Source organism: Dromiciops gliroides, chromosome 3 (assembly GCF_019393635.1).
Source record: "Dromiciops gliroides isolate mDroGli1 chromosome 3, mDroGli1.pri, whole genome shotgun sequence".
Lineage (NCBI taxonomy): Eukaryota > Metazoa > Chordata > Mammalia > Microbiotheria > Microbiotheriidae > Dromiciops > Dromiciops gliroides.
This window is the reverse complement of record NC_057863.1, coordinates 518690187-518716962: the sequence shown is the minus strand read 5'-3', so window position 1 is coordinate 518716962 and position 26776 is coordinate 518690187. Positions and strand designations below refer to the sequence as shown.

The 26776-nt window shown below is 35.7% G+C and overlaps 1 protein-coding gene and 1 pseudogene across 1 annotated transcript in view; one reads left to right on the top strand and one right to left on the bottom strand.

The window, feature by feature from the left end:
- The window catches only part of CNTN5 (contactin 5), a 1623595-nt gene that overhangs the window by 1005123 nt on the left and 591696 nt on the right, over positions 1-26776 (bottom strand).
- Positions 17292-17609, top strand: LOC122750354 (annotated as a pseudogene).

Below are 26776 nucleotides of genomic sequence, written 5' to 3'. Positions count from 1 at the left end.
TAGCCCACATGCCAAAATATCCTCTTTAACTTCTTATTCCCTTGATCCTGCCATCCCCCAAAGTTATCTTCCTATGTCTCTCCACAACCAAACCCATAGGGGAAAAAAATATGAGTATCTATGTTTGTTGCCTCCACTTTCTCACCTCACACTCACTTTTCCATTCTTTATAATGTCTTCCAACTGCATTCCCATGACATACCTGAAATTGTCCTTTCCAAGGTGGTCTGTTTATTCATAAATCCAATGGCCTTTTCTTGATCCCTCTGCAATGTGTAACAGCACTTATTTTTTGACTTAACTATACTGCTCTGAAATTGTTTTCTTCCTACCTTTTAGACCAATTTCTTTCATTCTTCTTTTCAGGTTCATCAGCCTAGTCTTGTTCCTTATATGTGTGCATACCCCAGAGCTCTTTCCTTAAGCCCAGTCCTCTTATGTCTATATACTTCTTCTCTTATTACTCTCATTAAATCCCATGGATTTCAATATCATCTCTATGCAAATGAGTGTCTCATCTCTCCTGATCTCCAGTCTTGCATTTGCAACTGCCTCTCCACATAGACGTTCCATATTTATCTCACATTCAATATATCCCAAACAAAACTAATTATGTTTTCCTCCAAATCAATTCCTTCTAACAACAATTTCTCTTGAGGAATCTACTGTTCTCCTCACTTAAGCACACTCACTTAACCATCTGTGATTCTTTACTTTTCCTTGGCTCTCCTTCCAATCAATTACCCCAAATATTTTATACTGTCTACAGTTATTTTAAATAGAATTTCTCTTTCTATCTCTTACTGCTGATCTTTGTTGGTCATGTATAGAAATGTTGATGATTTATGTGGATTTATTTCTTCAAACCAATCGTCAATTCTTCTCAGGATCTAATGCAACAGACCTCTAAATGTTTACCTACCTCTAGTCTCTACCCACTCCAATCTATCTTCCATAGAATTCCAAATTGACATATATAAATTAATGTCAACTCTCTGCTCAGGAAATTCAGTAGCTCTTATTTGCCTTTTGAATAAAGTATAAACTCCCCTGTTTGACATTTAAAGCCTTCAGTGCCTGGCTCTAGCTGATGTTTCTGGGCCCATTTCACACATTATTATCCCTATGTATTTTGTGTTCTAGTATGGCATAGACTTCTTATTGTTTCCCATGCATGATATTTTACCTCCCTCTCCCATGCTTTTTAACAGGCTGTCCCTCAAAGCTAGATTATTTTCTTCCTCACCTCTGCCTTATAGAATCCCTAGCTCACTTCAATGTTCACTTCACATTACCTCTTTCAAGAGACATTTCCTAATGTCTCCAGTCATTAGTGCTCCTCTCTAAACACTGTATATTTCTTATGTATACATCCGTTATTTACTTATATGTGAAAATGTTGAATCTTTCCATAAGAATATAAGCTGCTTAATGACAGGGGATGTCTCTTTTTTATGTGTATCCATAATACTTAGTATACAGTACTTGGCACATAATACTTAATAAATGCTTTTTGTTTGGTTAGTTAATTTTATACAGGAATTTTTTTCTCAACATCGAGTCTAAATTTTCCTTCATGTTACTTGAGCTTATTACTCCTGGTTCTGTTCTTAAGGAACAAAACAAAGTCTGATTTGCTTCCATTTAAGAAATTGAAGTATATCTCAAGTGAGGTTTGACCTGGACAGTCAGAGTAATGATAGACTGTTTCTTATTGAAAACTGCTTCTTTGAATGCAGCCTGAGATCACATTAAATTTTCTGGGATTCCACATCACAATTTTAACCTACATTGAATATTCAGTCCACAAAAGTATGTAGATTTTACCCTGATAAACCTATAGATAACCATGCCCCCTCCATTCTCCCTTGATAAAGATGATTTTTTAAAAATTTCAAGTGTGAGACTTTACATTTATTCCTATTAAATTCCATCTCATTCCATGCAGCCCACTACTACCCTTGCCTGTCAAGATCTTTTTGTATGCTCACTCTGTCATCCAGTGAGTTAGTAAACCCTCCCAGCACTGTGTTATCTGCAAATTCGATAAGCATACCATCAATGCCTTTATCCAAGTCCCTTGTAAAAATATTAAACATGAGATGTGCACAAATCCTTGAGGCACTCCACGGGAAACCTCTTACCAAGCTGATGTTGAACATTAAAATGATTCTTTTCAGTTTCACCATTTAATCAGTTTTCAATTTCTCTTAACTTAATTGCATCATTGTGTGGGTTACATGCTTCTGTCTTTTCCTTAAGACTAGTTTATATTTAATTCTACTTTTTCATAATTTTTTCTCAGAATGACAAAATGAAAATTGTTTTTTTCTGATAACATCATTTCAGAATTAATTAAAACTTAAGGAAGTGATAACCCTTTTCCCAAACAACTTAGAAGCAGGAGGAGAAAAACAAAACAAAAACAAAAACAATCAAATAACTTAGTCCTAGTAAAATTTGTGCCTACCTCAGTCAATTGATGACAAGTACAGCTTCAATCTAGAGATTAGATAAGAACACTGAATTTGACTAGGTTTGATTTATCCATGTACTCAAAGATAGACAAGGCATACATGACCCACAAACGGGCCAAACTACAATATTCATAGCTTTGTACCAGGTAGTATACTGGCATTGAAGGTTTCTAGCTCAGAATAACGAGATTAAGTCATAATATAAGTTCTTCTCTAGTCTAGTAACTTCATATATACTAATGTTAAGGTATAAGAGGGATAGCCACTAACAATCAATTGAGCTATGAAGGTAAGTCAAAAATATAATGAACATTCATTTACTATATCACCCAATGCTTATCTGGTTAGAAAGTTGCTTTAATTTACTATCTGCAGGGCAGCTAGGTGGCGCATTGGATAAAGCACTGGCCCTGGATTCAGGAAGATCTGAATTCAAATCTGGCCTCAGACATGCAAAACTTACTAGTTGTGTGACCCTGGACAAGTCACTTAACCCTCATTTCCCTGCAAAAACAAAACAAAACAAAATTACAATCTGAAAGTGGGGTCAAATGGGACTGGGGAAAAGCAGAGTTAAAAGCTGAGCATAAATTTCTTTTTTTTTTTTTCCCCAAGTCAAAAACTCTGGGAATGTATTAGTATAAATGCCAGTGACTATTACACATCAGAATCACAGAATCACTGAAATTGAAGGTTGAAAATGGTCCTTTCTGTGGCCTTATCTTCTAATCTATATACAAAAACAGTCTCTGGGCATAAGATACTTCATAAGTTGTTTTCCAGCCTTGAATTGAAGTCATCCAAAGACAGAGAATGTCCTGCTTGTGCTGCCCATTCTAAGTTGGGACAGCTCTAATTGTTTCAAGTTCTTTGTCACTGTTCATAGTGTGCACTTTTTTTCCCTTTAAGAAAATGTCAGTGTAACCGATAGAGAAAGTGTGGTACAGGGAATAAAGGGAAGGCTCTGGAGTGAGGAAGATGGGGGAATCAATTTCCTACTTCTGAAACATACTAGCAGTGTGACCTTTGGTTAATCACTTGCTCCCTCAGTGCCCCAGGAAACTAAGGCTTAAAGTTATAAAGGAGTTGTCGATTGACTCCATGGATTGAAGAGAGGTAGTTTTCACACCATTATTGGCATACTGCATGAAATATCATATCATACTGATGTAGAAGAAGGCACAGGGACACCTTGCAAAGCATGCCAGAGATTTCACTGAGATGATTCAACAGAGCAGAGGTTATGGGGAAACAGCTGAATTGAGTGGCAAGTGAATGCACCTGCAGTTCCAGCAGGATGTTCAAGGGAACAAGCTAATGAGAAGAAGCCTTCAAACTTTGAGCAGTTTATACCTGGAGTGAAGGGGAGAAAGGGAGAAGGGGGGATAAGATTGAGGGGAAGGAGTGAAGAGGTGAAATTGATTGAGACTGTGAGGAATATGACTATGACAGCTGTGCCAACTGTGGTTACAGTTCCTAGGTCTATCTGCCCTTTTGGGGGGGGCATTTTTTGTTCTGGGGTTTGGAGGATGGTTTTACAGGTGTCTTTTTCAGTTTGAGCTCATGTTTCTTTAAAGTCAACGCAGAATTCATTAAAAATTTGGGAGTTAAATAATGATGAAAGCTGTGATCAGCTCAAGCCTGGCACTGACTACTTGAATTGTACTAATTGACTATACTTCCCCCCTCCCAATTTTGCATCCTTTATATAAACATCCCTACAGAAGGCACTAGACATTTAAAAGAAAATCAGGGGAAACAATCTAGGCATAGAAGCACAAATTTTAGAACTAGAAGGCATATCAAGAAATTTTGTGGTCTATCCCCTGACTTCAGAGGAGTAATGCTGCATCATTTGAAAGATGAGACAATTGAGGTCCACAAGGGTCACGCTCATTGTCCAAGGTCACACAGCATGGGGCAAAGAGAAAAACTGAAGTCTCTGTCCTAGATTAGTGCTCTTTCTGCTATGGTCATAGAAACTTGTGAAATCATCTACTCAGGTGTGGAGGGGATACACATCACTGTAGGGACAACCCAAATATATGAAGTAGATAATCTGTTAAAGGATATAAATAGGAACACCTGAGGTTTTTTTAATTTTAATTTTTTTTTTATTTTTGTGGGGCAATGTGGTTTAAGTGACTTGCCCAGGGTCACACAGATAGCAAGTGTCAAGTGTCTGAGACCAGATTTGAACTCAGGTTCTCCTGAATCCAGAGCTGGGGCTTTATCCACTGCACCACCTAGTTGCCCCCCAAACATTTGAGTTCAAATCCATCCTCAGATATTTACCAATCATTGTATACCTTAAAACAAAATATAACAAAAAATTAAAAACAAGAAGCACAAAGTAAGGAAATTTTAAAGAAAAACCAGTATCAATTGACCCTGAATTTGGAATGTTTTGTGTCTGCAGTTCCATGCTTTTCCAATGAAGGAAGGTATTTAAAAAAAAATTCTTCTTTAAGGCCAACATTGGTAATTAGTTCCATAATGTTGAGTGTTTTCATTTTCTTTTTTTCCATCTGCTTTGTTGTAGTCACAGAACAGATTATTTTCCAGATTTTGCTTACTTCAATCTACATGGAATTACATAAGTCCCATAACTTCTTTCAGAGGATTTTCCAACAGTTCACTGATTTCCCAGAGACCAATTGCTCATTCCTGTGTCTATGGCAAGAAGGCAGTCTCCACACTCTTATCCCTCTACTAGACGTTTTTCCTCACCAAGGATCAGCCACCAGTGTTACTTGTGATAACTGAATAATTATTTGTCATAGGCAGTGGGAAACAGGAGTTGTAGGGAAATCTGTAGGGCCAGTGTGACTAGCTCATGTAAGGGAATGCCTACAAAGTCCTCCTCCCTAGCCAGATGTACCCTTATCACAAGCCTGTTCTTCATATTGAATAATTAACATCAAATAATTCAGCTCTGTCTTCTATGGTAATGGGTTCAGCTAAGGTTTGATAAAGTACATTGAGTACTGAGAAACTACTGAATTGGTATCTTTTCCAAGACAGATCAGTGCAATGCAGAGCCTTCTCACTTATGTCAGTTAATGAACTGCATAGGCTTCTCTTGAGAATTATGTCAACTCTAAGGGTATTAACATGTAAACTATAACAGAGAAAAAAGAAAAGACCTTGTTCAACTCTGCCTTTGTTTTTGCCTTATTTTCCTATTAAACAAGGTGTCACCTTTCACTAGTTGTGCTCATTGTGAAGATATTTTAATTTAAGGAATTATTTTGAGAGCAGCATCAATGTTGCTTTAACAACACTAATAAGATTTTTCTTCTAAATATTACAAACAAGAATATTTTTACTGAAGAAGCTAGAGCAACCTCTGCGGTACTACAGATTTTCTACAGCTCATTTGATAAATGTCCAAGAACCCAATAGTGATAGGGAATAAAACTAACCAGAAATTAAAACTGATCAAATTGAATAAAATGCACCAATAATTCTGATGGCATCTGCCAAATTTTATTGAATACTTCAAAGAAGGTGGAAGGGGATCAGAGGATGAAAGATAAAATTTGTGAAGCTGTGAGTTTGTTGAAAGGGGATGCCCAGGAGATTATAGAAATTAACTTGGTTTTAATGACAGATGACAGGGAGTTGGTTGATTGCCAAAGGAGAGTTCCCACTATAAGAATGTGGGCTCTCTTGGAGCAGGTACTGTCTCTTTGTATCTCTAACACTTAGTAAATTAATTTTAATTTCATTTCATTAATTTACAAAGAAAACATGACCATCAAGATTCACCACACTTTCTTTCTGAACTGTAGGTGTATTTCCATACCCTAAAAGGTTTAAATTTGCTCCTCAAAACAACACTGAGTTTTAGGTACTACAGATATAACACTCATTTTACAGATTAAAAAAAACCTGAGGTTTACAGATTAAAAAAAACCTGAGGTACTCATGATTATACAATCTGTAAGTATCAGAGATGGGATTTGAACCAAGTTCTCTCTTGATCCCACATACATTTGTCTTAAAACTACACTATTTTGCTCTTCATCTAAAATCGTTATACCTGCATGGCCACTTTCTCAAGTCTTTTTAATGAGAAGTTTCAAATTAGTTTATCTGGTAGCATGTGTGTGTGTGTGTGTGTGTGTGTGTTCGTTCAAAATTGTACATGAACTATTTTGTTCCATTCAAATCTCTGACTGTCCCTTCTCTATATTTGTTAACTCTTCTTCCTCTTCCTTCTCCTAAATGTGGTCATTCCCTAAGGTCCTTTCCTTTGTTCTTCAGCCCTCCTCCCAACACCTACATAGGAATGCTCATCTAGTCATATTTAATAGTTTTCTAACTATTACATCCGTGGAGATATTTCCCAAATCTATAATATCCAGCTCTGACTCATTTTCTAAAGGTAATTTTTACATATCTAGCTATCTGACAGGAATTTCCACTTAGGTGTCATTTCAAAGGAAAGTCTTCCTACCTCCCAGCTCATCTACAATTTGACTATAAAGTGCTTTTCCCCCATCATATCTTCTAATACTTCCCTAAATGAATAAACTGTTCCTTTCATGATCACCATACAGGCCTTGTATGTCACAGAATTACAGATTCTCCAAGTTAAAAGGGACTTTAAATAATTTAGATAATTTGCATAAATTCCCATCTGATAAAAAAATCTCTACAACATCTCTAAAATGTAGTCTTCCAAGCGCTGCCAAAAGGACTTTAGAGATCAATAATCACGTGGAACACCCCAATTCTATCCTGAATATCTCTGGTTGTTGTAAAATGTTTTCCCCTTACAACAATCTCAGATCTTTTTCTCTAACCATTACTCCTGGTTATTTCCTTTGGGGCCAAGAAGTGTGTGTTGAATCCTTCTTTCATATCACTGTCCTTTGAGCCCAACTCTCTTGTTCCCTGCTAAGGACTTAGTAGCTCTACTGAAAGGATCAATCTCTTTCAACTCTTCCCATCTCCCATAAAGCCATAGAATTCCCAATCTTTCCCCTTTTGTTCTGTTTACAAAAAGTATGTTCATCCTTCAAGCCCACAATCAAATCCTATCTTCTCTCTGAAATCTTTTTTTTTTGACCAACACATGTTGCAGTAGGCACTCTGTCATCTAAATCTCAATACAAATGCTCTTTATATCAATAATTTGACATTTATCATTTACCATTTTGTAATGCCAATTACGTTCTCAGGTGTACCTTTCACATAGCTTCCAACTGATGTTCATTTAAAAAAAAAATTGAACAATGTCACTTTCCTGCTCAAATTTCCTGCTTTGTCACCTCTAGGATAAAATATAAAATGTGAAGTCTGACATTTAAAGTCCTCCACAAATCTGCTCCCACATACTCTTCCAATCTTATTTCCTATTACTGACCTTTACACACTCAGTTCCAGTCAATTGACCTGCTAGCTATTCCACATACATAGTGTTCAATTTTCCACCTCCATGCCTTTGAATACACTGCTTCTTTACCTCTGCCTCTAAGAATCTTTTCTTCAAAGAACATGTCAGGTGTCTTATTCTACACAAAGTCTTTCCTGTATTTGTAGGAATTGGTAAAAGTTAGAAAGTGGTGAAGTGAGTATTCATGTAAAGAGAAAATAAATACTAATAGTTAAAAGTCATATAAAAGTTTAATTGGCAGCCTTAAAAGTTGCTGAATTTTCACTCATTGATGCTTTTTTTTTTTTTTTTTTTTTTTTTTTTTTTTTTTTTTTTTGCGGGGCAATGGGGGTTAAGTGACTTGCCCAGGGTCACACAGCTAGTAAGTGTCAAGTGTCTGAGGCTGGATTTGAACTCAGGTACTCCTGAATCCAAGGCCGATGCTTTCTCCACTGCGCCACCTAGCTGCCCCTCATTGATGCTTTTTAAGTAAAATCTGGAGGACCACCTGACAGGTACATTGTAGAATTTAATAGTTTCTCTGCTTTGGGTAGAAAACAAAAGTGTGAAACAAATTGAGTTCACTCTTACCCCTGACCACTAATATATCATGTGTCTTTTAAGAGCTTATGATCTCTTTCCTAAACTCATCTATTCTTCCTTCAGTCCAAGTGGTCTGTAGTATATTCCAATAACAAATAACTTCTTTTTCTTCTTTCATTGACATGGACCCATGTATTTTCCATCACATTTTCCTTCTCAGATTCCTATATAGCTACTTAACATTCAATGATACTCATCCATCCCTCTTTTTCTCTACTCTGTTTCTTTTGAGTAATGCATACTCAACTAGTTCCATCATAGGTTTCATTCCATCAAGTCTAATATATCTGAGGACAAATTTACTTTTTTGCATTAGGATTTGTAGTTCCTCTTGTTGCCTAAACTTGTCATTTATGGATACATTGAAACATGTGGATACATTTGAAACTATGGATTTTACCACTGGCTCTTTTTATGAATTGAATTGTGTTTGTTTTGGGGTTTCTAAGTTGCTTTTATTCCTTTGCACCCACTCTCTATGTTATCTAACTTTCAGGATACGACCCAGACAACCTTTATTTTTCCCTTCCCCTTTCCCTTTTTCATTAATACCCTTTTTCATTGATTTTAAGACACCTGGAAAGCATATTCTTACTAGTTTTATTAGGTGCTCTCCATCTCTACCCAAAAAATGTCATCACTACATGTTAAATTATGTCCCAGGAATCCAAATCCAATTCTCAGATAATAGCTTCTTAATGAACTATTCAACTCTCAAATGAATTTCTTCTCTTCTGTATCCCTTGTTTTCATAGGCAAATGTACATAATAACCTCTGCCCTTATGGTCTTTAGTTTCTTGCCCAGAACTTCAAAATCATTGGCAATTCTAAGCTCACCCTGACAATACAATTTGTACCCATATGATTCATCAAAAGTAGTTATCTGTCCTTTTTTTTCAACAAATCCTGGGAGGTTATCTGTGATGTATTGGATGCATTCTCCAAAAAAAGGGATTTTCAATTTTTTTTATTGTTATCAGGCTGAAAAATAGCTATATCAGTGCTCCCAAGAAAGAGATAGCCAACTACTGACATTCTTTTCTTCCTGTTTATGTCCTCACCTGAAAAAGTACACATATGTACACATCACATTCCCTGGGACATTGTAAATTCCTTGTGGGCAGCAATAACTTTGTTTTGTTCATTTGTTTTTTGTCTCTATCTCCTCAATGCCTATCACAATTCTTTACCTGTAGTAGTCATGTAAAAAATATCTATAGAATTAAATTGGCCCACCTCCTTTTCAAATCATCCATTTCCTAAATGTAATCTTTTATGCCACTTTTTGCCAATATATCTTCCTTGCTGGTAATGTATTACAGTTTATCTATGACAATCATATTTTTCCCCATTTAATTTTGTATCATTTCCAATTTTGATTCTTTAGATTTTAGGCAACTCATGGTTTACATGCATATAGCATCACAAGAATTATGCTGGGGTCAAAAACATGGAGTTTTTTGTTTGTTTTAGAGAGAAGCTTGGGAATCATTTAACACTGTACAGTTATCTAAATGCAACCCAACCCGATCACTTCCTACTATTCAATTCTACCTCCAGCTTATTGTCTAGCCAATGTGTCTACTTAGAAGACACCAAATATTTTTTATTATGAGTGATTGATGGATTAATTAACTTGCAGTAGATTACAGGGTATGACTGGCACTACATAAATTTGTTTGAATTATAATATAACATCATGATAAACCAGACATACAAAATTATACATAATGTCTCAAACATATTAGAAGTGTATATGCAACATTCTGCTATGCACTGGTAGTTCTTGATCTCAAGAAACATATAATTTAGGAAAACTAGAGCAAATTTTATTCTTTTGTATCCTTGATTCAATGATGAAAAGCAAAACATAAAAAACTATTTTTTCATAATAGAAATCTAGTTCACTTTCCTTATTATATAATCCAATCTTCATTTTCTACTATCTTTATAATTAAGAAAAGTTAAATAGAATTTCAAAGTCATTAACCAAGTTACATTGGTATATGTGAGGCATTTCAAAATGAAAGAAGCCTTTGATGTCCTATTTTTATGCAGAATTTTGAACAGTGAGATTTTAATAGTAGGCTATGATGGGCTCAAGTTGGGTCACCATATCTGCTGTTAAGCATTCAATCTTAGGTGAAGAATGAGGTATAGAGGCAGCACCAGAAGTGGGAAGTGCCAAAGAAACTGGCTACCTCTAGCTGAAGATGAACTCCTCAGTCATAATATTAAATTAGAGTTGTCATTTTAAAGCTCCTGAATCCCTTACTTAGAAACATGACAGAGAGGTTTCAGTTTCATTTTGGAGATTGACTTACACAGCATGGTGCTAAGGGAGCAATTTGTTCTCATAATCATTCAATATGAGGTATCCCTATTCTTTCAAATATGCTTCTCTTCTGGATATTTAATACTCATTCATATTCGAGGAGTGGAATTAAAAAAAAACAACCTATCAACTTAGCAATAGCTACCTGCTCATCCTGTAAGCTTGTTGGGCATTATTATTTAGAAAGATTTAAGAAGCTTTTTAAGGAGAGAAAATGCAGTTAGGCATGTATAATACTGTTGGAGGATATATCCACATCAGCAAGACATGAGATCCTTAGAAAAATGTTTTTTGAATGTTATTCACATTTTCTCTCTCGTTTGGTGAATTTGAATCCAAATTAATTCAGGAGGCTCTTTCTCAAAACTGAGTTAAAGACTTATTTCCCCTAGGGACAGCTAGGTGGGGCAATGGATAGAGCACGGGCCCTGGAGTCAGGAGGACCTGAGTTCAAATCAGACATCAGACACTTGACACTTACTAGCTGTGTGACCCTGGGCAAGTCACTTAACCCTCATTGCCCTGGGAAAATAAGTAACCTATGTAAAGACATTTCCCAATAAGTAAAAAGAAAGTTATGGAGCTGTAATATAAAAATGTTAAGGGCTGAAATTCTAGCTAAACTGTCTAAAATATCTAATGAGTGGTCGCCAATAAATTATAAGCTTTAGCAAGAGTTAGACTTTTAAGCATTTATTAAGGAGAATAAGAGTTTGGTAAAGAGAGAAGAAAAAGGCCTAGATTCCTATCTATTAAAGGGAGAGCACATTTCTAGCTCCGCTCTCCACCAGAGTCCAAAGGAAAGAGCATGAGACTGAGCGCCAGTCTCTTCCTTCCTCCTCCCACTAGCCGGCGTCACTTCCTGAAGCCAAAGAAAAGACTCCTGGTCTTGCCCTCAAAGACCTTTGCTTCATGGGTGGAACTCTTCTACAGTAAGTCTCCAGCAGGTGGCGTTATTCCAATCATTACAAAAAGAAGCAGAAGCTGAGGTTTGACCATGGTATATATCTTGAACTCCTTCCCTAAGACAAAAAAGTTTTCTGTGTTTTGTCATAATTCCTGGTTGTCATGACAGCTATTCTAAATGAAAGCAATGTATATACTTTAAACCACATAAAGAGACTGACTGTAAGGGTGAAAATGAATACATCGGCTATTTCCATTTTGGGACTTCCAACAGAAGAAACTTGAGAAATGCCACTTTTCCCCAAGCAAGATCATGTGATACACTTATATCAAGCTAGAGCTCTGTATAGTTGTGAACATTCATATTTACAGTGATACTTTTATGTAACCTAGTTCTCTCTAACTATAACTGGCCCCAAGACTAGGAAGGAAATGAGTCATCTTTTGGCCTTATAGATTTTCTCTCTCCTCAGTGGACTATCCACAGTCAATAGTGACCAATATGCAGATCAAGCAAAAGAGACAAAGAAGGGGGGAGGGGGAGAAATGATGAAAAACCAGAGAGGAAAGCAAAATAAGGTGAATAGCAGCAAATGCCCCATAGCTCAAAAAAAAAAAATGAGAAATCATTATTTTTTTCATTTGGTGGTAGTTGGTAACTTAGGAGAATACCTATTCCACTATATGGCTCTTTTTATGTGTCTTCATGTGCTTTTTGTTTCAGTTGAAGTTTCCTCCTCTAATATTACTAGATTTCACAATATTCTAGTCCATTCTCTCTTGGCAGGACATTTCTCCTTATGTAACCTGCCATTGCTTCAAATATAACATATCCAATACAAAGATCACCATCATATACCTTATCGAAGCTACTTCTTCTTTCCACTTCCTCCTATCAAATGTAACATTCTTTCCTTTACCTAGGCTTAATATCTTACAGTCACATTGGACTCATATGCTCCACACCAATCACTATTTGTTGCATTTTCATAAACAATGTCAATCCCAATGTCCTCTAAAACTTTCTTTGACAAATCTATACCTTCCTAATTCTTGATGTCACCTACCTAAGAATATCTCTTCAACATTCCACATTTATGTAATTGTAGTCACTTCCTAATTGGTGCCTCTAAACTCAGTTTTTTCATACTCTAATACCCTTTGTATAGAGTTTTATACAAGTAAAAATTCTATAGCAACTATTTTATTAGGAGATAAATTAATACACAGTATTTAAAGGCAACCAGGTGGGGTTAATGCACTGGACTTAGAGTCAAAAGAACCTGAGTTCGATTCCAACCACAGTCAGTACTAGTTAGATGGCCTTGGACAAGCTTAACATCTTCTGTCTGCCTCAGTTTCTTCATCTGTAGTAAGGATAACAGCACCTAACTCCCAAGATTGTAAGAATAAAATAAGACATTTATAAAGAAGTTTGTAAAACTTAGAGAGATAGATAAATGCCAGCTATTGTTATTAGTAATCCCTACGAATCACAAAATGAGTGAATATAAGTTAAAAAGGATATAAGAAGGCCAAGATGACAAGTAATCACCCAGACTTTGCTTGAAAACATTCAATGAGAGCAATTCACTAACTACAAAGGCTTCTCGTTTTCATTTTGGACAGTCCTAATTGTTTGGAATTATCTGCCTTCCTCCAATTTCTGTTCATTGCTTTTAGTTCTATTTTCTGGGACTAAGCAGAATTAGAATAATTTATACATTACAGTCTTTCCAATGTATGAAGACAGCATCCTTTCCCGCCCCACCATTCAATGACCATTGAACGGATAAATCTATGAACTAGATGTTTTTGTTTTTTAATTATTCCCAAGGTTAAATATCCCACTTCCTTAATTGATTCTCATGTGGTATACTCTCAGGTTCCTACACCACTCTAACTTATTTTCTTTGGACATTCTTTAGCTTATCAACATCCTTCCTAAAATATAATAGGTAGTATTCCAGAAGTGGTCTGATATGGGTAAGTACAGCCATACTTCATTCATGCTTCTTTGAATGTAGTCTAGTCCAACATTATCTTGTCAGTGACCATATTTTATTTAAAACAATCATATCAGATCTTCAGTTCATTAAAATGCTATATTTAAGTGCTGTCTAGTCAAACCTCTCCTACTTTATGCTTATGAATTTGATGGGGAAAAAAAAAAACCTTAAGCATAAAATTGTACATTTATCCCCACTGAATTTACTCTTCCTAGTTTCATCCTTTCCACACTAAAGTGTCAAAATTTTAATTTTTTTTATCTTGACTCTTAACTATCCACTGTATCACCTATACCTATAACTTTTTGTTGTTTTTCAACTGTAAATTTGCATCTATATCATCATCCAACTCAATGATTAAAATAAATGTTAAACAGTACAGGGCCAAGAATAGTCTCTACTGAAACTCCCCAAAAGACTTCTCTATCTGAAGCATACCAGTCAACCATTTGTCATGGGAGGATTATGGGCTCCGGTTACCCCAGAAGTTGTCTTGGGAGGTCAAGGAACTTTTTCCTTGAAACCCCAGGAGTTTTCCCCTGAGACCAAAGAGGCCTCTCCTTGAGCTCAACTAAGGACAGACACACCCTAAAGAGATAAGCAGCACCTTATCAAACTGAGCAAGCTCCAGGACCACCACCCTACATTCCAGCCCTCCTCACCACCTGGATGAGGTAATCTTTTTAGGCATAGCTACACCAGGAGAGGACCCAGGAACCACCCACCAGCAGACTGCTTGGACCCACCAGGATGGAGTTAATGCCTATCACCAGATTTCTCAGGACCCATCATCAAACTACCCCAGCCCACCAGCAGATGACCTCCAACCCATCGCCCAATAAGGGACATTTTTACCCATGCCATCTTAGCCATATAAAAGGGTGCTTCCCAAGCTAGTCGGGGAGGAAAGCATTTTTTTCTAAAACCTTCCTCCCGGCCAGTTTCTCTTGTACCCCCAATAAACCTGTTCTTTTACTCCTAAATAGGAGTTGCACAAGAGTGTAATTCTTTACAGAGGAATTCTAAGGACCCACTTGCTCTCTCCCCATATCACATTCATGACAATTTTATAGGTAGGGTCATTTCTAATAATCCTCTTCCTTATTCACAAGATAGTCTTGGTTTTGTTTTCTTCCATAACAAAGCTCAAAATTCTCTTCCCAGTGTTTAACAGTTCCCCCTTGTCTACAAACTCCTCAAATTTGATTTCAAGTACTCTGTAATTATGAGCTTTATCTTATGCTAGGATTTAACACTTGCTCTACATTCTTGCCAAACTGGTTGCCTTGGTATCTGCCCTGTACGTGTCCTATCCTTTTAGGTCTCTTTACCCTTTCTCTTATTACTCCCTCTCCCATCTCAACCCTTGGTCAAGGAAAGTTGCAAGTATTTTCTCTTTCATTTTCTAAAGGTGCCAAATAAATAGAAGCGTGTTTGAGGGAGAGCCTCAGCTCTAATCATGATACAGAGAGACATGATGCAGCCTCATTTTGTCCAATTTTCTTGGGATTTTGTGGGTCAGAATTAGCAGCTTTTGAACTGTTGTCAAGGACCTGAATGAAGACAGGACCTTCAGAAGACAAAGAATTGAGAGATAATGGAAGGTGTTTTTTTTTTAATTTTTTATTTCTACAATGCTAGTGGAATGCCAACAGCAATGATTTTGATTCTTTATATTTTCATTTCATTCAATGAACATACCCTATAATGTAAGGGTGTTTTTTCTCCCTCTGGTGACATGACATCATTAAGGAAACAAGAATCTGAATGGAAAATGGGGGCACAAGGCAATTCTAATATATTTTCAAAATACTATAGACTAATGACTTTTATATTTTAAACCCTAGATAGAACTATGGGGAACCAGGACAGGCTTTAGGAGTGTTCCCAGTTGAATGCACAGACATCTAGGTAGGCATCCTACAGTTGTAACTGAGTGGGAAAAATGCTTGGGGCTGGTAGACTGAGCCAGGAATGCCACCCAGTGGCTTACACTGAGGTTGCATTGGCCAACAATATAGAAAGTACCCCTGGGAGGCCACCTGGGCAAAGATATTCACTTAGTAGGCATTTCAGGTCTTAAGTAAGGATGGATTACAGTCATATAAAAGAAACTAACATCATGGATATTCTTTTATAGGGACAACTCCTCTCACTAAGATCTACCTCTGTTAACATTCTACCCATCTTTCTATATTTAGTTCATATAATGCCTCCTCTGTGAAGCCTTTCATGACTATCCATCTACTAAAATTAGAAGAAAGGCTCCCTTCCTTGAAGGATTACTACCATTTTGTTTTTTTCCTGCTAATAGACTTATTCTACTTTGTAGTATAGTCATTGGTTATTTGTATACATTTTGTGTATTTTGTATCAGATTGTAAACTTGATAAAGCCAGGAGAAACCTTATTACTGTTTATATCTTCCCCAAAACATAACTCAGAGTATTGCAAATAATCAATGCCTCCTTTTGATATGGTACCAGAGTATGGTACATAGTTTTTTGAAAAAATTATCATAAAGAAATCTGTGTCTTTCTTAACTCTAGAGAAGAGTGTGCATCAACTTATACTAATTATCTTCCATGTGTGACTCTACTAATTGGTCACCCTTGTTGAGTTTGGAATTCATGCTGAAAAGCAATCAAAAGAAATTTAACTTCCTTATTAATTTAAAGTTGGGACCTATTTAAAAGTGTCTAAATGTTCTTTAGCAAAATATTTCAATCAATTCAGAAGTATAAACTGCTTTAATATTTCTAGACTGCAAAGCTCCAATTTAAAACTCACTCAAATGAGAACAACATATATGTTCAAAGTTGTCCATTGGTGTTCCCACAAGTCACTGGACTTTTAAGATCCCAATAGCAGTACGGCAGCTCACTCTGCTCACACAGCCTGTCCTGTACCTAAAGAACTTCACCTTACAGGACAATTCCACTCTGGTTTCTTCTCTGTTTTCCCAAATGTTTCTTTGGCTTTGACTCAAATCCCTAATTCTTTATATTGTGCTTCTTTCCTTTTCTTCCTGCTTGAATTATCTGGCCTTGTATAATGGCAGCTCACCTTTATTTTTACCCTTCCTGTTACCCCTCAGTTTCCCCAACACACACATAAGCTGGTCTGTCAACTGTCAACTACTCTTTGCCTCCCCCCCCAACCCTTTCCCCATTACTCCTGTTGTCTTAACACTAAAAGAAAAAAAACAAAACAAAACAAAAACCATGCAGCTGATCACTGCTGCCCTCTTTTGCAATGGAAAACCCTGTTCAGAAAAAAACAAACAAACAAACAACTGCTTTGTATAACTTGTCTTGTCACTTTATGTCATTCTGGAAATTATATATCTGCATATATACTTCTCATGTTGATACTGCTTTGAACTCTAAAGCAAACAGAAATAAAAGTACTGAAACTCCTGACAGTATTTTGTGGGTTTTTTTTAGTCATCTTGATTTGGTTTACGAAAGATGCCATTTCAAGGTCAAAGATGGAGACTTTCTGGAACCTTAGAAGAGCCTAAGGCCTCTGCAAAAACCCCAAGGAAATCTTTAAAATATACAATTGCACTGCAGCCATGAACATCCACTACCCCATGGCTGTGGGCCTCAACAAGGGCCACAAAGTGACCAAGATTTTTTCAAAGCCTCGACACTGCTGCCTCGATGGGAGCCTGACCAAACACACTAAATTTGTATGAGATATGATCTGGGAGGTGTGTGGGTTTGCCCCTTATAAGAGGTGGGCCATGGAATTGTTAAAGGTCTCCAAAGATAAACGAGCCCTAAAGTTCATCAAAAAAAGGGTGGGAACTCACATCTGAGCCAAGAGGAAGAGAGAGGATCTCAGCAACATCCTGGCTGCCATGAGGAAGGCTGCTGCCAAAAAGGACTAGACTGGACCCTGCCTGCCTTGCCCCAGTTACCCAATAAATTACCCAATAAAGATTTGACAAACAGGAAAAATAAAACAAAATATACCACTAACTGGAGAAATAAGGAGAATCATCTTTAGACTTTTCTACTCAGGTCAGAGGTATGCTAGTATAGATAGAAAATGCTGCAGAAAGACTTTTAGGACAACCGGAGAGTTCCAATAGAGTTGTAAACCAGAAGTAAATGGAGACTAGAAAAGAATGGCTCCACCATAGTTTAAAGAGAAGGATCCTAGAAAAAAACCAACCTGGGGCATCCCAAAGCCCTATGTCAAGAGTCTAGTGTTGGAGTAGAAGGAGCCCTGGAACCAAGCAGTAAGGGAGAAGGTGGCCCTCAGGCTGAGCCTAATGTAGGGATGGGGCTAGAAATCCTATGGCAAGAGGGAAACCTGAAATGCAAGAGCACCATAGGAATGAGAGCAACAGCCTCTGAGCCTAGTATCAGTAGGGAAGGGCCCAGTCAAAACCTAGCATAGCAGTTATCCCAGGAATCCTATGACAAGAAGGAATCCATAGGCAAAGATCAGTACTGGAGTAACCTGTAATCACTTGAAAGTTGATCTAGTTTTCACAATCATAACCATGCCCAGTAAGGGACTACCCACTCTATTCAGAAGTACAGAATAAAGCCTAATCCAAATACTGTCCCTTTTCCCCACTCCCAACCTAGACAATTAGCTGTTAAAATGAGGAATCTAAGGAAAACACTGAGTATTATTAAGAAATAACTTCTACTGAAATATGCCCAGGGAATAAACCCTAAGGAAGAGAACAACCTTACAAGTCTAATTAGAGTTGAGAGAAAAAATAATAATAATAAACAATATACTAGCTATAAGGACTAGAAGAGTACCTGGAAGAAAGGGAACAAGAAATAGAAAATGGAATAGTTAGGGATAAAAGAATGTTAAGGAAAAATGATGCTTTAAAACAGTTGGTAGCAAATCTCATTCAAGTACTTAATGCATTGAAAATGAGAAGGAACCAAATTAAAAAACAGCAACTCAATGAGATGATACGATACACCCAAAACAAAATCACAACATAAAAAAATATATAAAATATAGTTTACCATATTTTATATAATATTTAAAACATAATTATTTTTGTTTCAAACACTACAAAGCATAGAAATAAGTGGACTTTTGCTTATTATATTAAATTCTCTCTCTGGGTGTATATGTATATATTCAAATATGTTTATCTATGGAATATATATATATATATTCCATAGATAAACATATATATATATATAAAATCAAGGCCAAATATTATATGTAATAAAAAATTTAGAAGCTTGTCTAGTAAGAACAGGGTTAAAGCAACGGTATCTATTATCACTGCTGTTTAATATTGCTCTATTAAAGCTAGCTACAGACAAAAGACAGAAAGGAGAACTCAATGGAATAATTATCAATACAGAAAAATAAAATGATTATTCCTCCCAGATAACATCATGATTAACTTAGAAATCTTAGAATCAACCAAATTTTAATTAATATATATTCAAAAAAGAATATAAAAATAAATCCATAAAAATCATCATTATTCCTGTATATTACCAAAATAACATAACCCCAATTTAGAAAGAATGATTCCATTCATAAGTATAGAAGTTGTACAATATTTGGGAATATATGTACAAAGATACATCCAAGAACTATAAGAATCAAAATATCATTTGTAAAAATAAAGATAAGACTAAATAATTGAATAAATATTAATTAATTATAGGTAGAGAGAACCAATATAATGAAAATGATAATGCTACCTAATTTAATTTACTTAGCATTGTCACAAACAAGGTACCAAAATATACAGGTAGAAAAATAAGAGAGACATTTATGTGCAAGAAAAAAAGGACAAGAATTTCAAGTCATAATGCAAAAAAATAAATGCAGCAAGGAAATAGTAGTGATTATCTGAATGGTTATTAAAATTATTTGGTACTGATTAATAGTGAACTCAATCAGTAGTACATATTAAGTACACAATATATGGAAGCAAGCAAACATAGTAGAATATAATTTCATAAACCCTGTAACTAGAGAAAAGACTTTTTCACAAAATATACTAGGAAATCTGGAAAGTGGTTTGGCACAAATTAGGTATAATACAACATCCCACACTGTATACTAAGATAAATTTGAAAAGGGTACATGACTTAGACATAAAAGAAGACTTTATAAGAAATTTGGGGGAGTAAGGAATAAATTACTTATTATATCTAAATTAGAAGAAGGTTTAATGAAAAGAACATAGAAAATAAATGGCATAATTTGGTTATATAAAAATGTAAAAGTTTTACAGTCAATATTAGAAGAAAAAATATAATTGGGAAAGATCTTTTCAGTTTGTCTGATAAAGGTCTTTTATCCCATATACATAAGGACTTGATTCAAATTTATAAAACTAAGAGATAATAATCAATGCCTATGAAGAGATATTAAAAAAGAAATCAAAGCTATCAATAAACATATGCAATTATATAATTAATAGAGTAATGCAAATTAAAACAACTCTGGAGTTCCATTTCACATCTAACTTAGAATGGCCAAGGTCACAAAAAAGGGAAAGGAATAATGTTGGACAGTATTCAGAAAAAAACTGATACACTGATGTAGTACTCCTGAAGTTGTGAAATAATTTCTCATTCTGGAAAGCAATGTGGAACTGTGACAGAAACGTTACCAAAGTGCATTCTCTCTCTCTTTCTCTCTCTCTCTCTCTCTCTCTCTCTCTCTCTCTCTCTCTCTCTCACACACACACACACACACACACACACACACACACACGCCAATGAAGGTTAAGTCACTTGCCCAGGGTCACATAGCTAGTAAGTGTCATGTGTCTGAGGCCAGATTTGAACTCAGGTCCTCCTGAATCCAGGGCCGGTGCTTTATCAACTGTGCCACCTAGCATACCCTCTAACCCAACTATAACTTAACTAATCCTATTTTACAAAGAGTTCAATGAAAAGGGATAATGAACTATATATAGCAAAAATATTTATAGCAATTTTTTCATTGTAGACCCAAACTAAGAATTAAAGGGGCATCAGACCTATGGAAGAAAGACTACACAAAATATGGCATGAGTGTAACAGGATATTATTGGGCCATAAGAAAAGACAAAATGGATAGTTTCAGGGGAAACTAGAAAACCTGTAAAGACTAAGGCCGAGTACAACTGTTAGAACTAGGAGAACACTTTAGATGATGATGACCATATTATAGAGAAAAACAACTTTGAAAAACTTGAAAACTCTAAATAGTGTATTGATAAAGCACAAGACCAGAGGACTAAAGATGTCTCATGCCACGTACCTCCAGCCAGAGAAATGATGGACTTCAAATCTGAAATCAGACATTCATTTTGGGACATGGCTAAGGTGAGAAATTGCTTTGCTGTACTATGTGAGTTTGTTGTGACAGGTTTTTATTTGTTTGTTTAATTGTTTAACTGGGGATGAGGGACCCTAAGCATTAGGAAGAAGAGATAATTGAAAAAAATCATAAAGACACCATTTCCATCCCTTGTAGTTCCCACTGGTGTCAGGGTCAAAATGAGTTCCTATTTTAGTCAGTTATATATGTTAGTAGATGGAATGAGTAATTTGAGCAAAATAGCTCATGCCTACAAAGCAAAAATAGTTTCCAGGGAACTTCTAGGAAATGCACATAGTTGAAAGCTTGCCAAGTCTCCTAAAAACACCTTTAGGGTTTTTTTCCATTGACGGGAACTCTGAAAATTATGTTAACAATTAGCTAGGTTTCTTAGAAGGTCAAGTCCATTTAATGTTTCTTTTCCTGTCACCAGTTACATCCCATGGAAATGTGGCTTAGAAGGAAAATAATCAGATGTCTTTAATATATTTACCTCCAAAAAGATTATTTTGGTGTTTTTTTTAATTCTGGTAATTTCATTTTTCTTAATGTTTCAACTCTGAAACCAAGTCAATTTTATACATACACTTCCTTTGAAGGATGAAAAACAGCACGCATTTCCCTTATTTTAATGCAGGTCTATTCCTACTCTACAAATAAACAAAATAAGACAATCAAGAATACAAAGTGGCACTAAAACTGTTACAGACAAAATGGAACATTCAGCAATACCTAAGAACAATACAAGGCCAAATTTGATATAATCAAGCACATATCTGTTAAATATAGAATTACACAGCAGGTTCATATATACATATATACACACACAAAAGTATTTATTATTAATTATGTTATTAAAACTCATACATATATGAAAACATGTCTACATACACATAAAATGTGTATGTTTCTACATATATGTATATATATATGTGTGTGTGTGTGTGTGTGTTTAAATGTATAACATGACTAGATGTGATTTCTTAGGTATAGGAAATTTCCAGATGAAGAAACTCCCTGTACTCATGTACCTTTTCAGCTGCTTTATCATAATAAAAGCTAGCATCTGTATTGCTAAGATTTGTGAAGCATTTTACATAAGTTATGTCGTTAAACACTCACAGCTATCCTTTTGTTTATATCCTTTAGGTGCTTTTATTATCCCTATTTTGTAGACAAAAAATTGAGGTGGAGAGTTTTAAGCAACTTATTCAAGGTCATATAGCTTAGAAGTATATGAGGTATGATTTAGACTCATATTTTTCTGACTCCAAGCCCTATATTCTACCCACTGTACTGCAGAGCTATCCTGTATAATGTGAGACATAAGAGAGCTATCTAGAGCACATAGGTTGCTAAGACTAGGGTTATAGACTATGTCTCAGAGTTGGAATTTAAACTGCTTTTCCTGACTTGTGACTGGATCTCTATCCATTACATCATATCTTTTCTCTCTATCTTTCTTTGTCAATGTCTCTGTCCCTCTGTGTCTGTTTCTCTGTCCCTCCCTGTATGACTTTGTGTGATTTTCTTTCTGTATAATTCTTGTATCTATCTTTCTATCTTTATCTCTATCTCATATTTAAAACTTCATCTATATTTACATGAAGTTACAGCTGTGCAAACAGACCATTAAATGACTGTAAAGCCTCAGCTGATGTATAGATTAGTCACAGTGTAAAAGGAACTAGAATCAGATGTGCCATTCCAGATTATACTTGACCTATCAAGACCTATAGTCTGACTTCAGCAATTCAAGTCAACAATTCCATTGATTCAACAAATATTTATTGAGCTGAGTGCTTCTTATAGACAAGCACCTGATATACATGCATACAACTGTCAGAGGTGACACATGTGTTTTTTAATGGATGGTCAATCAGACTTTGCCCAAGGCAAAACAAAAACTGTGAAACAGGTAAAATCTTTCTTTAGAGCTTTCAGCCTTCTTTTTCAATAGAATTCATCCCTTTCCGATTATAATGTTGTTCTTTTGTGTAACACAATAAAAATAATAACAATGAATTTTACATACAGAAATTAAAGTTTGACAATATGTTCTATATATTGCATCATTTTATTATAATAAGATCCAGATGAAGTAAGTGGTATGTTAGTTTCATCAGAACAGAGATGATCTCACTTTCGTTTTTCTATCCCCAGTACTAAGCAAACTGACTGGCAAAAACAAATGCTCAATAAATGCTTAGTGGAAGTGCTATAGATATTATTAACACTATTTTATGGTGAGAAAATTGAGGCACATAGAGATTATGTGACAAGCCTGGAATCATATAATACTAGTAAGTGTCTGAAGCTGGGGTCTAACCTAGGATTATCCTGACTTCAAGCAGAGGATTATTATTATGAAGTTACACCTTACAGTGGATAAAGTTAGGCTACCATTCTGAAGTGGGAAGTCAGGATAGGCAGGCATACATGAATTAAAATCTGAATTACTGAATAGAATGCTCTCATTCATTAGATATAAGATCCATTGAAGCACTGGAGTGAATACAAGTTAAACCAATTACTCCTTTTTCCTGAAGTATATACAAGAAACCCTTGTGCTTTTTTACTATATTGTTCCATACACTTTTTGTTTTAGGATTTCTTGCCTCTGAAGTCAGGCCATGTTTTAGTACTTAGCACCATTTCTGAGGACTTAAAACAACTATTTAAACCAGGATTGAGATTTCATTGATATAGGGCACCCAATAAAGAAATACCCTTTCCCATTGCAGATCAGCAACTGCTTTGCAATTGATAGTTTTAGAAACTTGCTTGGAACACAGAGATTAAATGACACCTAGTGTTATATAGCTAGTCAGCATCAGTATTAAGGTTTAATTTGCAGAGATCTCCTAATTCAAAGTTAGTACTCTGGTTCCATAAGGACTCAGCTGCCATATGCCCTCATTGAAGACAAATATGGATTCCCATACCAGAATAGATCATCCCACACTTAGCAGATTAGGTGATCTTGATGGCATTAATCTTTTAAATGATAGAACTAAAGACAACCAAAATAAAACTTGTACAAAACATCCATGGAATAAATCAATTTATCAACAAGCCTAGACTTTTTATACTTACTTTCCTTAACTTACTTTGTGATCCAGAGACACTGGCCCCTTTGCTGTTTCTTTTTTTTTTTTTTAAAGTGAGGCAATTGGGGTTAAGTGACTTGCCCAGGGTCACACAGCTAGTGTTAAGTGTCTAAGGCCAGATTTGAACTCAGGTACTCCTGACTCCAGGGCTGGTGGTGCTCTATCCATTGCACCATCTAGTGGCCCCCCTTTGCTGTTTCTTGAACAGGACACTTCATCTTCTAACTCTGATTTTTCATTGGTAGTCCCTTATGACTAGGATGTTTTAGCCCTACTCATCTCTACCTCTTGGCTTCCCTCAAGACTTGGTCAACATTCTACCTTTTGCAGGAAGCTTTCCCCAATTCTTTTTAACCTTAGTGCCTTCTCTCTGAAACTATCCCTTCTCTTATCCTGTATATATGTTGTTGTTAAATTGTTGTTTACAAGTTGTCTCCCCCATTAGACTCTGAACTCTGTGAGATCAGGGATTGTCATTTATCTTTCTTTTTATACTCAGCACTCAGCACAGTGCTTGGCACATAGTAGATGCTTAATAAATGCTACTTGACTCAAAAACAGATCAAGTGGTATGTGCTACACATTAGAATACAAATATAAAAATTAAATGGCAGTCCCCTGACTTCAAGGATCTTACATTCTACAAGAGGGATGTTCACAATTGGCAGCATATTGAGAAAATAAATTTATAGTCATGGGGAAGAGTAATCACTAACAACTTGGTAAATGAGGAAAGCCCTGTTGAAGGAGATAACATGAGCTGAGCCTTTAAGGAAGCAAGAAAAAATGGAGACTAATCAAAACACAGAAAAAGACAACTTTAGATGATAGGACTTCAGGAAATGTGGGTATTTTGTACATCTGAGGACATATGGTTCTGTAGAATTCAAAATCTGCTTATTTATAAGCTTTAATTTTCTAATGAGCATTTGCCAAATTCAGACTTAGTTAATTTCATGGGCTAAATTGGCATTAAGATAATCTATTGCACTCATTAGTATCCCTTATGGCTAAGTATCATTGTACAACTTGTATCTAGTATCTTGATTAATTGAGTCTAGTGTCTTCCCATTAGAAGTCATGCATTGTTGCTGATCATTGCAATTATAACTAAAGACTAGGCTCACTCTTTATGATTACAAAGGTACCCCAGTGGCCAGTTCACCACATAAAACAGGGGTATCACTCTTGTGGGCTATTCAGTATGCAATCCTCTTTTTAACTTCATTTCCATCATCTTTATTCTTCAAGTGTTTATATATTTTCTTTTATCTATAAGGTTTATTTTCCTCTCCCAACTTCATATGGATTCTTCTCATTGTAGTTGACTATGTATATGCAACAGTAAGGGGGTACCAGCTTTCCTGGGTATCAACCCAAACAAGAGTCTTTTGTTAGACCTACTCAAAGAGATGCATTAATCATTGCTTGACACCCCTAGCAATCTACCCAATTCAGTACATTTCTCTGGATCTTTCTTGCTATCTACCCAAAAATGAAATTTTGCAGGTGACACATAAATTTCCACTTTCTTGAGATGAGGTGCTTCACTCTTGGACCTATCCCAAAAGGGTTGTCCCAAACAAAAATATGAAACTTTATAAACAAAACAATTTGAGGGAGGTAGCTTATACATCCATCCCACAAGGACAATCTCCAAGAGGACAGGGTCTTATGGAATTGCCTCTGCGGTGAAATCATAGTGCCATTGCTCCATAGTTACTACGTCTCAGATAGCTAACATGGGTTTGTCAATCAGATACAACCATTAAGTTATACATTTAGAACTGTAGCTATAGACTCAGGCTAACTTGTAAGGTTAAGGAATGATGAGAACAGGTTCTAGCCTTTTCTACACATGCTATTCCTTCTTCCTAGAAATTTGATCCCCTAGTGCATCTACTGAGTTTAATTTTTTTAGTGCAAATTTACAAAGACATACATATATGCATGCCTATCCCTTGCTACATAGACATGTATTCCATGAATTTTTATGATAATATATAATTTTAATAGTAGAGACCATCTTTCAGTATTAATTGCATTTTGTAATTAGGTACTTGTTTTGTATGCAATTCAAATTACTAGGGTACTACGTTGGGGACTGCAGTATTATTCAAATGGAGTATGTTGGTTAAAAGGTAATTAGTTTATGCTAACATTGAACAAGTTGAAAAGTAGGTAAGCACCATGATATACGGATACTTAAGAAAGTTTTTTTTTTTAATGAAGAAATGTTAACAGTCTTAAAAATGGTTTTCTGAAAATACCATTGCAATTATATTTCCTTTATTTAATATCTATTCTCATTTCATGGGAATCTCTGAACCAAAGGTGCATGACCAATAATCCCTTCTTTTTGAGTTCTACTTTTAACTCATGTTTTAACATTATAGCCATTTGCAAATATACTCTTCCCCTAAAGTAGAAAAATAAAATGTAAAGAGAAACAATTCACCTACTTATCACTTACCATATGTAACAATGTACTACCATATATATACAGACATAAAACAATTTGTTTAGTTATTCCCCAATCAATACGCAACATTTTGATTCCATTACTTTGTTACCTCTGAAAATACTACTATGAATATTTTGTTAAACATGAATTATTTATTTTTGTCCTTTA